The following is a 14,837-nucleotide window of genomic DNA, read 5'->3' as shown; positions in this document are numbered from 1 at the left end:
CAAATTGGGTCCCAAGGGTCACACAAGAACTGGCTGTGGAGTTCAAAGTTCTGATCCTGTGCTCAGCTTGGCATAGTACTGGATTCTGTACCCCACACCCCCAGATCACATGTACAACCCTATAAGGGGAGTCACTGCACAGAAATTCCCCTCCATGTTCCAGGCACCCTGTAGAGTTCTGGGGCTGCAACAGGGAACCAAATAGGCAACTCCTGTCCTCACGAAACTTACAGTCTAAAGGGAGAACAGATGTCAAATACCCACACAAGTGTATACTTACAAACTGTGATAGTTACTATGATGGAAAAGTGCTATGAAAACACACAAGAAGAGACCTGACCTAGCCTGGAGTTGAGACAGGCTTCCCAAAAGAGGTGATGATTGAGATCTGAAGGATGAATAAAGGTTAACAGGCAAACAAGGGAGGGAGCAGGCAGGGGGAGTAGCCTATGCTAAGTCCCTGCAGTGAGTGAGAACAAGATGAACCCAAGGGGCTGAAGAAAGGGCAATGTGCCTGGAGCTCAGGGTATGAGGGCGTGCTCAGGATGCTGAGGCCTAAGTGATGGGCAGGAGCCAAATGACACCTGGCCAGTCAAGCCTTTGAAGAGGTTTGACTTCATTCCTAGAGCAACGGAGAGCCAGACAAGGGTTTTAAACAGGAGGGTGACGAAATACAATGAAGTTTTGAAAATATCACTCAGGATGCTGTGTAGATAGTAAGTTAGTGGGGATTAAGCAGGCATAGTGAGGCACATTGAGAGACCATTGTCACCATTCGTGAGTTGGTGGCTTGAACTACGGTGATGGTGGAAGAAAGAGCACATAAATCAGATTCAAGTTACATGTTGGAGGTAAAATCGATAGGACCCTGTGACAGATGTGATGTAGTGGGTGAGGAAGGAGGAGGTGTAAGGATGGTGTCCTGTGGAGCTGACTGGCTGGGAGAGCCTTTCACTGAGGTTGGGGACCCCAGACAACCAAATCTGGGAGACAGGATTATACATTTATTGTTTTATTTTAAAATTAATTTGCTTCTTTAGTTTTTGCTTATGTTTGAATTCGTAGTATTTGCACACAGTCCAAAATTCAAAATGTGTATCTGTAAAAGCCTCCCCGTCTTATCCTCCAGCCACCGAGTTCCTCCTCCTTACCCCCTGGAGCCAATAGGTATTACCAAGTTCTTCCGTATCTTTCCAGATAGTCATGGCTGTAAACTCAATTCTGTGTGCATTTAATTTATCTTTGAAGATGTAGATTTTGAAGTGCCTGTCAACTGTCAGGTACAGATGTAAAGCAGATAGTTGGATTAATGAGTCTGGTACTCAGAGGTGCAGTTGTGTTGGTGATGTGAATTTGGAAGTAACTGGACTCACAGCTGCATGCATAGATGGGATTACCTAGGGAGAGAATAAAGAATAAAGGAGAGGGCCTAGGACCAAGCTCAAGGAATTCTGTGATATAATGGCAGATCAGAGTATCTTAGCCTATTTTTGGTTGTGTAACTAAATACCAAAGACTGCATAGTTTATAAGGAATTTCTTTTTAAATTTTTTTCTAATTTTTTTAGAGAGAGTCTTGTTCTGTTGCTCAGACTTCAGAGCAGTGATGCAATCACAGCTCACTGAAGCCTGAAACTCTTGGACTCAAGTGATTTTCCCCCCTCAGTCTCCTGAGCAGCTGTGACTACAGGTGTACACCACCACACCTGGCTTTTTTTTTTTTTTTTTTTTTTGAAGAGATATGGTCTTGTTTTGCTGCCCAGGCTGGTCTTGAACTCCTGGCCTCAAGCAAGCCTCCTGCCTTAGCCTTCAAAAGTGCTGGGATTACAAGCATGAGCCACTGCACCTGGCCATAAGAATTTATTTCTTACAGTTCTAGAGGCTGGGAAGTCCAAGATTGAGGGCATCTGGTGAGGATCTTTTTGTTGGTGAGACCTCTCTATAGAGTCCTGAGTCAGCAGAGGGTATCATGCATTGAGGAGGCTCGCTGAGAGCCAAACTGCCTTTTATAACAGACCCACTCTCATGAGAACCCACTAATCTATTAACTCACTAATCTATTAATCCATGAATGGGTTAATTCATTCATGAGGGCAAAGCCTTCATGACCCGATCACCTCTTAAAAGCCCCACCTCTTTATACTATTACACTAGGGATTAAATTTCTTTTTTTATTTTTATTTTTAAATTTATTTTTCAGACAGAGTCTTGCTCTGTCACCCAGTAGCGTGATCTTGGCTTACTGCAACCTCCGCCTCCTGGCTTCAAGCAATTCTCCTGCCTCAGCCTCCTTAGTAGCCGAGACTACAGGTGTACATCATCACATCTGGCTAATTTTTGTATTTTTTTGTAGACCCGGGGTTTTGCCATGTTGGCCAAGTTGGTCTCGAATTCCTGGCGTCAAGCAATCCATCCGCCCCAGCCTCCCAAAGTACTGGGATTACAGGCATGAGCCACCACACATGTCCAGGGGCTTAAATTTCAACATGAGTTCTGGGGGACGGACATTTAAACCATAGCAAAGAGGATGAGCCCTCAAAAGATACTGAGAAGCAGCAACCAGAGAGATGGGAAGAATGGCTGGTGAGTGTGGTGGGCCAGAGCTACCACCAAAGCAGAAGGAAGTGTCAGCAGCAGCCCAGGAAGAGGAGGGAGCCTGTATAGTAACTGTGGGAAAAGGAAGTGTCAATTTATGAAGTAAGATTGTCTGGCAGGATGGGGCCCTGTTGAGTTTGGTGATCTTGAGTCTACCCTAGAAACAGTGTGCTTTGTTGTGCTGAAGAGTGTCTGCCAAGGGACATTCTCCTGCAATGTTGGCTACTCATGTACAGGCAGAGAGAGAGCAGAACATTGTTAGTCCCAGGACTAGGGCCTTTCCAGGTAGATATGATGAAAAGGCAAAAAGTACTGGTGTTAAAAAGTGCTTAGATCGTGATGGGCGATGGAACTGAGGCTGGCTAGGGAGGGAAGTGAGGAGGATGGATTGGGAAAAGTAGAGGGAGTCAGAGTGGAAGGACTGATGAGGTCAAGGGGAGGAATTGAACAGTAAACAAGGAGAAGAAGGCGTAGTTAAAGCAGGCTGCTTTACTGGAGGCTGAGGTTGACTAGAGGGAGGATGTTCCCATAGATGAGATCACTGGATGGGCTGTCCACGGGTATGCTGGTGGGACACAGGGTGATGCTGTAACTTGCAGTAAAAGGAGTCAACATGTTTAAAGAATGAAGAGAAAGGACTGGGGACAGAGAGCTCATATTGTTGATGGGGGAGAGCGTGGAACAATCTCAAGGGAACAAGTTTTGTTTTTTTGGCAAGAGGTTGGAGAAGTGATAGTTTATACCAACATTTTCCAATAGAAATATGCAAGGCTCACATGCAAGCCACATGTGTAAAATTATTTTATTTTTGAGACAGGGTCTCACTGTGTCACCCAGACTGGAATGTGGCTTACTGCAACCTCTGCCTCCTGGGCTGAAGCTATCCTCCCACCCTCAGCCACCCAAGTAACTGGGACCACGGTGCATGCCACCATGCCCAGCTAATTTTTGTATTTTTTGCGAGATGGGTTTCGCCATGTTGTCTAGGCTGGTCTTGAACTCCTAGGCTCAGGCGATCTGCCTGCTTTGGCCTCCCAAAGTGCTGGGATTACAGGCATGAGCCACCACGCCCAGCCACATATGTAATTTTAAATGTTCTAGTGGCCATATTAAAAATATAAAAAGAAACGGGTAAAATTGACTTTGAATATATATTTGGTTTAACCTGATATATCCAAAAACATTATCATCTCAACATGTAATCAATGGAAAATAAGTTATTAATTAGATGTTTTATATTCTGTATAACATACTAAGTACTAAGTCTTCAAATTCTGGTGTGCGTTGTATGCTTAGAGTACATCTCAGTGTGGACCCGTCAGTTTCAAGTGCTCAACAGCTACATATGGCTAGCAGCTACCATATCAGACAGTCCAGGTCTAGACTTTTGCTTTTTGTCATATCTGTCTCCCAAGTCTTCGCCAGCACTGAGCCATGTGCTATTTTGGGAAACATTAAAGAAATGTAAAACTCCACCTCTATACTTAAGTGCCTTACCTTATTAGGGGCAGCTGTAGGACCGTGAAGAGAGACTTGGGTTCCAGTCTCAGCTCTGAATTTTTACTTAGCAAAGACTTGGACACTTAGGTCTCTGAGCCTCAGTTTTTCTCATCTGTAAAGTAGTGATCAAATAAGCAAGTGCCTAGGAAGGGAAAAGCATAGTGCCTTAGTCCGAGTCTCCTGCCTGCCTTCATAGACTGAGGTAATGCTCATGGAGTTGTCCATTATGTATATGTAAAAAACATTTTCAAGTGTGAAAAATCTAAGGCTCAGACTCAATCTTGGCATGCAGTATCTGTATTTTTACGGTCACAGTATATTTATTTTTTAAGTAATTAACAAACTTGCTAAAATATTACTATTGTTCAAAAGGGTATAGGGTGAAATGTGAAGTCTTCTCCCATTCCAGACACCCATTCTCCTCCCCAAAGACAACCAAAGTTTTTAGAATAACTTAGAGATGTTCTATGCATTTATATGGATAACTGTGTGTCTATCTGTGTATGTGTGAGTATGTGTGTATACACATATAATTACTTTATTCAAGTGGAATCATTCTCTATACACTGTTCTGCCCTGTCCTTTTTTTGTTATTTTTGAGATCATCTAACATCAACACATATAGATTTGCCTAATTCTTTTGAACATTTTTGTAATATCCCAAAACATGAATACTGATATTTTATTTACTGGTTCCTTACAAGTGAACACACAGGTGCATCTCCAGTCTTTTGCTGCTACAATTGACAGTACTGTGCTTCATGACAACACTGACAGATATATCTCTGCATCTATGTGCCCATCTTATCTGTAGGATAAATTATTAGAAGTGGAATTTCTGGGTCAAAAGGTATGTGCTATTTAAATATTTTTACAGATTGCATCATATGCCCTCCAAGCAGGTTCCACCTATTTACAATCACCACAGTAATGTTTGAGAGTAACCTCCATGCACTCCTGACAACATAATGTTATCAAACTTCTTCATCTTTGCCAGTCTGATAACGGCCAGGTCAGTCAACTTTTCCAGCCTTGGTTTCACTGGGCTGTGATAATGGTGTATAACATCTGATATCTAACAGGTGTTAACCGACAGAAATGGTGACTGTTGCTATTTTCGAGTGATTTTCCTGGTTTGGGTACAAATTCTGAAACTTGCTAAAGGAAACAGCCTGGTAGCCTGCATCTAAACCTGCATCTGTTTACATTGTTTGGGTTGGCTGACATCTGGGTGACTTCCCAAGACCATTAAACAGCAAGATCATGGGGAGCCCCCTCCAAGATAAGCTGAACTTTGGTTTCTGAGCAATCAGGCACTGAGAGGGGGAATTACCACCTGGGCTCACCGGAGGTATGGGTACCTGTGAACTGCGTGCCCAGGCCAGCCATCAGCACTGTTCTTCACCACTAAACAGGGAAGCTATTACTTGGGGGTGCTGTATTGACCTCCTACACAAAGCTATGTTTCCCAAATTACTGGCAGGCAGGTATTTCAAGAATGGCATGAGTTGGGCAGCAACATGGATATTTTAATTGTGGCTTAAAACTGTGCTGCCTGTAATCCCAGCACTTGGGGAGGTTGAGGTGGGAGGTTTGCTTCAGCTCAGGAGTTCGAGACCAGCCTGAACAACATGGTGAAACCCTGTCTCTGGTGCATACCTTTTGTCCCGGCTACTAGGGAGGCTGAGGTGGGAGGACTGCTTGAGCCCGGGAGGTGGAGGCTGCTGTGAGCCGTGATCGTGCCACTATACTGTAGTCTGGGCAACAGAGCAAGACTGTGTCTCAAAACAAAAAACAAAAAACTGCCAGGTGCGGTGGCACACACCTGTAATCTCAGCACTTTGGGAGGCTGGGGTGGGCAGATTGCTTTGAGCTCAGGAGTTCAAGACCAGCTTGGGCAACATGGCGAAACCCCATCTCTACAAAAAATAAATAAATAAATAAATAAATAAATAAATAAATAAATAGGCGGGCATGGCCAATATGCCTGTGGTCCCAGCTACTCGGGAGCTGAGGCTAGAGTATAGCTTAAGCCCAGGAAGCAGAGGTTGCAGTGAGCCAAGATCCCACCCACTGCACTTCAGCCTCAGCAGTGAGACCTAATCTCAAACAAACAAACAAACAAAAACCAACCAAACAACCACCTGTGCTGTTTCTCCTGCTAACTGTTTGACTCTCAGTGGACTTGAAGCTGGGAAAAGGGTCCCTCCAATGCCTTCCCCAGCTAGATCCAGTAACCCTGAGCTCAGCGGAGATACCCCCTTCCTGCTCTCTCCCAGTTGGCAACAGTTTGACAGGCAGGGCACACGTCACCATTCGTTCATTCATGCAAGTATATTTTGAGCATCTACAAAGTGTCAGGCCCTGTCCTGGGTACTGGGAGTTCAGAGATGAATAGGACAAGAATTCTCTTGGTCTTGGGCAGACCTGCCTACGCTTGCCCACTTCTTACTACCCCTTCTCTCAGAGGCTGGCACAGGGCGGCCAGGGGAAGCAGGGTACCACTAGCTCTTCACGGCTGTTTAGGCTCCAGCCTTAGGTTCTCCCAAAGAACAAGCACCTGTTGGGGGCCGAGGGCAGTACCTATGATGTATGTAAATGGTAAGATTATGAATTCTGCCAGACTGTCCTTCCAGAAGCCCTGTTCAGATCATGTCATGGCCCTATTTGAGCACCCTCCTGGGTCCTGTTCTGCCTCTGCCCTGCCCTACCCCACCCTGCCCCACACTCTGTCAGCTTCCTTATCTCATGGCCACCCTGCACTTCTTAATCACCAAGTCCCAAATCTGAGGAACCTTGGATCCCTCCTGCCTTCCTGGGTCGTCCTACTTTTCTCTCAGCTGAGACTGGGCTTCCTCCCTTTCCCACACTTGAAAAACCTTGTTATTTATGCCCCACCTTAAATGAGTGTCTTTTCCCTTCCCTGGCTCCTGCAAACTTCCCTGGCTCATTACCAGGGCAGTAAAAAGTACTCAGGGTTTGAATCTCTGCTCAGTCACTTACTGTGACATTGGGCAAATTACCTAACCTCAGGGAACTGCAGGCCAGCACCCGATGAGCCTGTCCCCAGCTGTTGAGGAAGCTGTGGCAAGTGCCGTGCTGAGCTCAGGGACAAGAGTGAGATCCCAACTGAAATGGGGGTGCATGGGATGCTGACCCTCGGAGATGCATTAGGGAGCTGGAGCATTAGGGAAGACTGGCTTTCCTTCTCCAGCCTCTCAGGGCTGGCTGCCTTCACAACTCTCCTATTGAGCCCCTTTGAGCACCTCAGAAATACACAGTGGTGTATCTTGGAGTTTTCTCTCTGCTCTTCAATATTTCTTTTTTTCTTTTTACTGAGGCTGAGTCTCATTCTGTTGCCCAGGCTGGAATGCAGTGGTGCTATCTCAGCTCACTGCCAACCTGTGCCTCCCAGGTTCAAGCGATTCTCGTGCCTCAGCCTCCCGAGTAGCTGGGATTATAGGCGCCAGCCACCATGCCTGGCTAATTTTGTGTTTTTTCAGTAGAGACAGGGTTTCACCATGTTGGTCAGGCTGTTCTCAAACTCCTGACCTCAGGTGATCTGCCTGCCTTGGCCTCCCGAAGTGCTGGGATTACAGGTGTGAGCCACCGCAAGTGATCAATTCTGTTGGTTTGCCCGTGACTGTCCTGATTTTAGCCCTGGAACTGCCACATCCTGGGAAATCCCTCAGTCCTGGGACAAACTGGGGCAGTTGGGGCAGTTGGTCAGTCACCCTGAGGCAGGTGACAGAGACCTGATCAGAGAAGGGTAAGTGGTGGGGGCTGCAGCTCCTGGATGAACACAAAGCTCTGTGTCACTGCTCAGTGCCCAGCCTGTTTCTGGGCCTTACATGTGTCATTGACCCTCATCCTCACAGGAGAGCTGAGGCTCTCACAGTTAAGAACTTTCTCCAGATCTCCCAGCAAGGAGGTCCCAGGGAAAAGCCTGGGTGTGTCCTGCCCACATCAGGTGTCTCCCCTACACCTCCCTGCCAATTGAAATGATCCTTTTGTAATGTCACTCGTCACTCACCTACCCCACTGTAACAGTTTTCTGAATTAGGACTACTGAACCTTAGGTTCTGAAACCAGTATATGCTAGCTGCTTAATTAAAGGCTTGATAAGGATGACAATGATGCTTAGTTTCTAGTTCTCAGCTGCATCTGATGATCACATTTGCTGAATAAGTTGTTTTCCAGATAAATGAAGTGAAAATGAGTTATCCTAATTAAGATGTATCTCTATAACTCCTTAAATGCAGAGACTATATTGGCAAGATATTTGTCCTGTCATTAGTTGATATTCTTGTCATCTCAACAGATGTAATTGTCATCTCAACAGTATTGACCTTTGTTGTGATTTCAAGAAATATATCCCCCTTCTGAATAATCAATTTTTAAAAAACTGAAAAGTACAACCTTTGTAATTATTTGTAAGAAAAGGAGTAAGTAACCTTTCTGAGTGTTATATTCCAGCCCATTGCTTGGTAGGTGGTTTCAGCTTCCTAGTACTTTTACTATTTCCTCTTGACAGCTTTCTGATTAGTTACCAGAGGGTCTCACCATCTCCAGGAATTCGGGAAGCCCTTTGGTTCAGGTTCCAGTGACTTCTGCCCTGCTAAAATCTTCTACTCTGTGACTTGTTCTTTAAGAGAGGCTTCCACATCTATCTTGGAAATGCCTAGAAATTTAGTTCCTCTCTGCTTTCCACAAATAATCCAAGTGAAGATGCAAAGGTAAACTTTTAAACTTTAAATTTTGGGCTGGGCGCAGTGGCTCTGCCTGTAATCCCAGCACTTTGGGAGGCTGAGGCGGGTGGATCATGAGGTCAGGAGTTCGAGACCAGCCTGGCCAACATAGTGAAACCCTGTCTCTACTAAAAATACAAAAATTAGCCAGGTGTAGTGGCATGTGCCTATAGTCCCAGCTACTTGGGAGGCTAAGGTGGGTGAATCACTTGAACCTGGGAGGTGGAGGTTGCAGTGAGCCAAGACCATGCCATTGCATTCCAACCTGGGGGTGACAGAGTGAGACTCCATATAAAAAATAAAAAAGTAAAGTAAACTTTAAATTTTGCTGGCCAAGACTGCATAGTCTAATCAGGAGAACTTAAAAAGACTTTTTAAAGTACATTTTTAAAAATTATCAACTCAATAAATAACTGAAAAATTCAAAATTATATAAATAGCTTACATGGAAAATAAAATTATTCTGCCATTTGATCTCTGAGGGGCAATCCCTGTTAACAGTTTAGCATATATTACTCCAACAAGTTTCTATTTTTCCATACATAATATGTATATACTAGCACATATTTACACAACTATAAATGAGATCACATTAGGTATGCTGTTTTGTGCATTTCTTTTTTTTTATTCTTTTTTTTTTTTTTTTGAGATGGAGTCTCGCTCTGTCACCCAGGCTGGAGTGCAGTGGCGCCATCTCGGCTCACTGCAAGCTCCGCCTCCCGGGTTCACGCCATTCTCCTGCCTCAGCTTCCCGAGTAGCTGGGACTACAGGTGCCCACCACCACGCCCGGCTAATTTTTTGCATTTTTAGTAGAGATGGGGTTTCACCGTGTTAGCCAGGATGGTCTGGATCTCCTGACCTCGTGATCCCCCCCACCTCGGCCTCCCTAAGTGCTGGGATTACAGGCATGAGCCACCGCCCCTGGCCGTACATTTACTTTTTTTAACTTAGTAACATCACAGATGTCTTCCCTTGCCCATATAAAGCTCATTCTTGTGAATTGCTGCCTGCGGTCCCTTTTTTTTTTTTTTTTTTTAAGACTACTCAAGAGCAGTAGTGAGAAGGAGAGAAAGAGCAGAATAAGGGGTTTCATCTGTAACTGACTGTGAACAATCAGTTGAGATAACTCACTACCTTCAGACCAGCCCATCCATTTTATAAGTGAAATCTGATGTACTGAACCAAGCTTCTTGAACAGAACACTTGAGCCAGGCCTGAATATTCGCCCAGTCACTAAGTTTCTCTGGACTCATTCTGGATTAATTTTAGCATGAGATGCAGAGGTGGTTATTCGTTAATTCAACTTTTTAAATAATTGACAAGCAGTTTGCTTTAAAACCATGAATGTTAATTTTTCATCTTTGTTATAGATTATTATTATTATTATTTTGAGATGGAGTTTTGCTCTTGTTGCCAGGCTGGAGTGCAGTGGTGCAATCTCAGCTCACAGCAACCTCCGTCTCTTGGGTTCAAGTGATTCTGCTGCCTCAGCCTCCCAAGTAGCTGGGATTGCAGGCATGTGCCACGACGCCCAGCTAATTTTGTATTTTTAGTAGAGATGGGGTTTCTCCATGTTGGTCAGGCTGGTCTCAAGCTCCCGACCTCAGGTGACCCACCCACCTTGGCCTCCCAAAGTGCTGGGATTACAGGCATGAGCCACTGCACCCAGCCTGTTATGGATTATTTATTCCTAATTATATGTGATAATCTTTGATGGAAGGAGAAACCACTTTTTTCCTAACACCTAAATGCCCGCTTAGTCTGTCTAATTAAGAGGAGGTTTTTCTCAAGTCTTAACAAATTCAAGATTTAAATTATATCAAGTGTCTTTCCTGACCATGGTAATATGAAACTAGAAATCAACAGTAGGAGTAAAATTGGAAAATTCTCACATACGTAGAAATTAAACAACGCACTCCTAAATAACCAATGTGTCAAAGAAAAAAATGAAAAAAATCTTGAAACAAAAATGGAAATAGAGCATACCATAATTTATAGGGTGGCAGCAAAAACAGTTTTAAGGGGAAAGTTTATAACTATAAACGCTTACATTAAGAAAAAAGACGTCGGCCCAGGCGCAGTGGCTCACGCCTGTAATACCAGCACTTTGGGAGGCTGAGGCAGGTGGATCACGAGGTCAGGAGATTGAGACCATCCTGGCTAACATGGTGAAACTCCGTCTCTTCTAAAAATATAAAAAAAATTAGCCGGGCGTTGTGGCAGGCGCCTGTAGTCCCAGCTACTTGGGAAGCCGAGGCAGAAGAATGGCATGAACCCGGGAGGTGGAGCTTGCAGTAAGCTGAGATCGTGCCACTGCATTCCAGCCTGGGCGACACAGCAAGACTCCGTCTCAAAAAAAAAAAAAAAAAAAAAAATGTCAAGTAATCAACCTAACTTTATACTTCAAGGAAGTATTAGAAAATAAATAGAAAAAGAAGAGCAGAAGAAAAGAAATAATAAAGATCAGGTCAGAAAACTAAAGGTTTGTCGATTTTATGTATTTCTGAATTTTTATTTATTTTTAATTTTTTTAGAGACAGGATCTGGCTCTGTTGCCCAGGCTGGAGTTCAATGGCATGATCATAGCTCGCTGCAGCCTGAAACTCCTGGGCTCAGGTGATCCAACTGCTTCAGCCTTCCAAGTAGCTAGAACTACAGGTGTGCACCACCACACCTGGCTAATTTTTTGCTTTCTGTAGATATAGGGTTTCACTAAATTATACCCAGGCTGGTCTTGAACTCCTGGCCTCAGATGATCCTCTCCCACAGTGGCCTCTCGAAGCACTGGGATTATAGACATAAGTCACTGAGCCTGGCCCTTCTTTTTTTTTTTTTTTTAAATCAACTCTTAGTTTTGTACATCTTTTCTATCATTTTTCTAGTCTCTATTTCATTTATTTCAGACCTTGACCGGGTGGTCAAGGCTGCAGTGAGCCAAGATTGCACCATGGTACTCCAGCCTGGGTGACAAAGTGATACCATATCTCAACAACAACAACAAAAAAAGAAAAATAAAAAGAAAAGGAAAGGAAAAAAGCTGTCCCATTTACAATAAAATCAAAAATAATAGAGTATTTAGGAATAAATTTAACAAAGAAGGCGAGAAGTCTATATGCTGAAAACTATAAGACAGTGACGAAGGAAACTGAAGACACAAATAAATGGAAAGAGACCCTATGTTCATGGATGGGAAGAATTAATATTGTTAAAATGTCCATATTACCCAATGCAATCTGCAGAGTCAATGCAATCCGTATCAAAATTTCAATGGCATTCTTCACAGAAATCAAAAAAGCAGGCCAGACGCAGTGGCTCACGCCTGTAATCCTAGCACTTTGGGAGGCTGAGGCAGGTGGATCTCTTGAGCCCAGGAGTTTGAGACTAGCCTGCACAACATGGTGAAAACCTGTGTCTACAAAAAATACAAAAGTTACCTGGATGTGGTGGTGCACACCTATATTCCCAGCTACTTGGGAGGCTGAGGTGGGAGGATCTTCTTAACCCCAGGGAGGTCGAGGCTACAGGGAGCCATGATTGTACCACTGCACTCCAGCCTAGGTGGCAGAGGGCGACCCTGTCTCAAAAAAAAAACAAAAAACAAAAAAAATCAAATTCATATAGAAGCACAAAAGATCCTGAATAGCCAAAGCAATCTTGAGAAAGAAGAACAAAGTGGAAGGCATCATGCCTCCTGATTTCAAAGCAAATTGCAAAGCTATAGTAAACTGAAGTGGTATGGCACTGGCGTAAAAACAGGCACACAGATCAATGAAACAAAATAGCCCAGAAACAAAGGCATTTATATATGGTCAACTAATATTTGACTAAAGTGTCAAGAATACACAATGAAGAAAGGAGTCTCTTCAAAAAGGGTGTTGGCAAAACTGAAAATTCACATGTAAAAGAGTGAAATTGAACCCTTATCTTACATCATTCATAAAAATTAACTTGAACTGGATTAAACACTTAAGTGTAAGATGTGAAACCATAAAACTCCTAAAGGGAAAATAGGGAAAAACTTCTTGACATTGGTCTTGGCAATAACTTTTTGGATGATACCCAAAACACAAGCAACAAAACCAAAAATGAGTAAGTGGGACAACATCAAACTAAAAACCTTCTGTACAGCAAAGGAAACAATCAACAAAATGGAAAGGAAATCTACAGAATTCAGAAAAATAACTGCAAACCTGGAAAGGGGTTAATATCTAAAATATAAACAGAACTCATACAACTCAATAGCATAAACCAAACAACAACAAAAAAGAAACAAATGATTTAAAAATGGGCACAAGGACCTGAATAGCCATTTCTCCAAAGAAAACAATACAAATGGCCAACAGGTACAAAAATCGGTGCTGAACTAATCAGGGAAGTGCAAATCAAAACCACAATGAGATATCACCTCACTCCTGTTAGGCTGGCTATTGTCAAAAAGACAAGATGACAAATGTTGGTCAAGATATAGAGAAAGGGAACCCTTGCACGATGTTGGTGGGAATGTAAATTGATATAGCTATTATGAAAAAAAGTATGGAAATTCCTCAGAAAAATTAAAAATAGAAGTACCAGCCAGGCATGGTGGCTCATGCCTGTAATCCCAGCACTTTGGGAGACCAAGGTGGGTGGATCACCTGATGCCAGGAGTTCGAGGTCAGCCTGACTAACATGGTGAAACCCCATCTCTACTAAAAAGACAAAAATTAGCTGGGCGAAGTGGCGGGCGCCTGTTATCCCAGCTACTCAGGAGGCTGAGGCAGGAGAATCGCTTGAACCTGGGAGGCGGAGGTTGTAGTAAGCCGAGACTACGCCACTGCACTCCAGCCTGGGCAACAGAGTGAGAGCCTGTCTCGAAAAAGAAAAGAAAAGTGCCCTACAACCCACCAATCCTACTGGGTATATATCAAAAACAACTGAAATCAGTGTAACAAAGAGATATCTGCATGTTCTTGTTCACTGCACCATATTCACAACAGCCAAGACATGGAAACTACCTAAGTGTCCATTGACAGATGAATATATAAATAAAGATATATATGAATATTATTCAGCCATATGAAGAAGAAAACCATGCCATTTGTGACAACATGGATGAACCTGAACGACATTATGCTAAGTTGCTAAATGAAATAAGCCAGACATAGGAAGACAAATACTGTATGATCTCACTTATATGTGGAATCTAAAAAAATTGAACTCATAGAAATACAGTAGAATTGTTGCCAGAGGCTGGGGCCAGTGGGGAAGAGGGAGATGTAGATCAAAAGGTCCAAACTTTGAGTTATAAGATAAACAAATTCTGGGAACTACATGTTCAGCACGAGTGGTGATGGATATATTCATTAATTTAATTGTGATCATCATTACACAACATAGAGATATATCATCAGGCTGTATACCTTGAATGTATACAATCTATTTGTCAATTAAATTTGAAAAAAATTTTAAAGAAGCTTTTCTAGGCTGGACACAGTGGCTCACACTTGTAATCCCAACACTCTGGGAGGTTGAGGCCAGGAGTCCAAGACCAGTGCCTAGCAACACAGAAAGACCTCATCGCTACCAAAAAAAAAAAAAAAAAAAAAAAAAAGGCAAGAGGTTTCTCTGGTCCAGAGAAAATATAAAAACCAGCAAGAATCAATCAGCCAGTTTCCAGTTGTATCAGCATCTGAGAAAATTGGAGTTATTATTTTTATTTATTTTTTAGTTTTGTAGTTTCCTGGGCCAAAGTAACTGAAATGCTCAAAGTGAAGTTCCATGAGGGTGTGAAAAGGGCTGGTAGTCTCCCAGGATATTAACCTGTTAGTAACCTTGACCAACATAGTTAACAGAATGTACACGAAATGCACAGAGGTTATAATATAGATTTGTCACTAGTTCTAAATATAGTTCTCTAAATCTTATAGCAGTAATCACTACTGCAACTGCTCATATTTGAGGTCAGAGAAATCAGGAAACATAGATACATGATTGATAGATAGTCACAAAGTAGAG

At 43.1% G+C, this 14,837-nt stretch overlaps 1 protein-coding gene across 1 annotated transcript in view; it reads left to right on the top strand.

The window, feature by feature from the left end:
- The window catches only part of VSTM5 (V-set and transmembrane domain containing 5), a 33,964-nt gene that overhangs the window by 13,641 nt on the left and 5,486 nt on the right, over positions 1-14,837 (top strand). The gene's annotated exons all lie outside the window — the stretch shown is intronic.

This window comes from Chlorocebus sabaeus, chromosome 1 (genome assembly GCF_047675955.1).
Source record: "Chlorocebus sabaeus isolate Y175 chromosome 1, mChlSab1.0.hap1, whole genome shotgun sequence".
In the NCBI taxonomy this organism is placed as follows: Eukaryota; Metazoa; Chordata; class Mammalia; order Primates; family Cercopithecidae; genus Chlorocebus; species Chlorocebus sabaeus.
The sequence above is the reverse complement of the archived record's forward strand: the minus strand, read 5'-3'. Positions and strand labels throughout refer to the sequence as shown.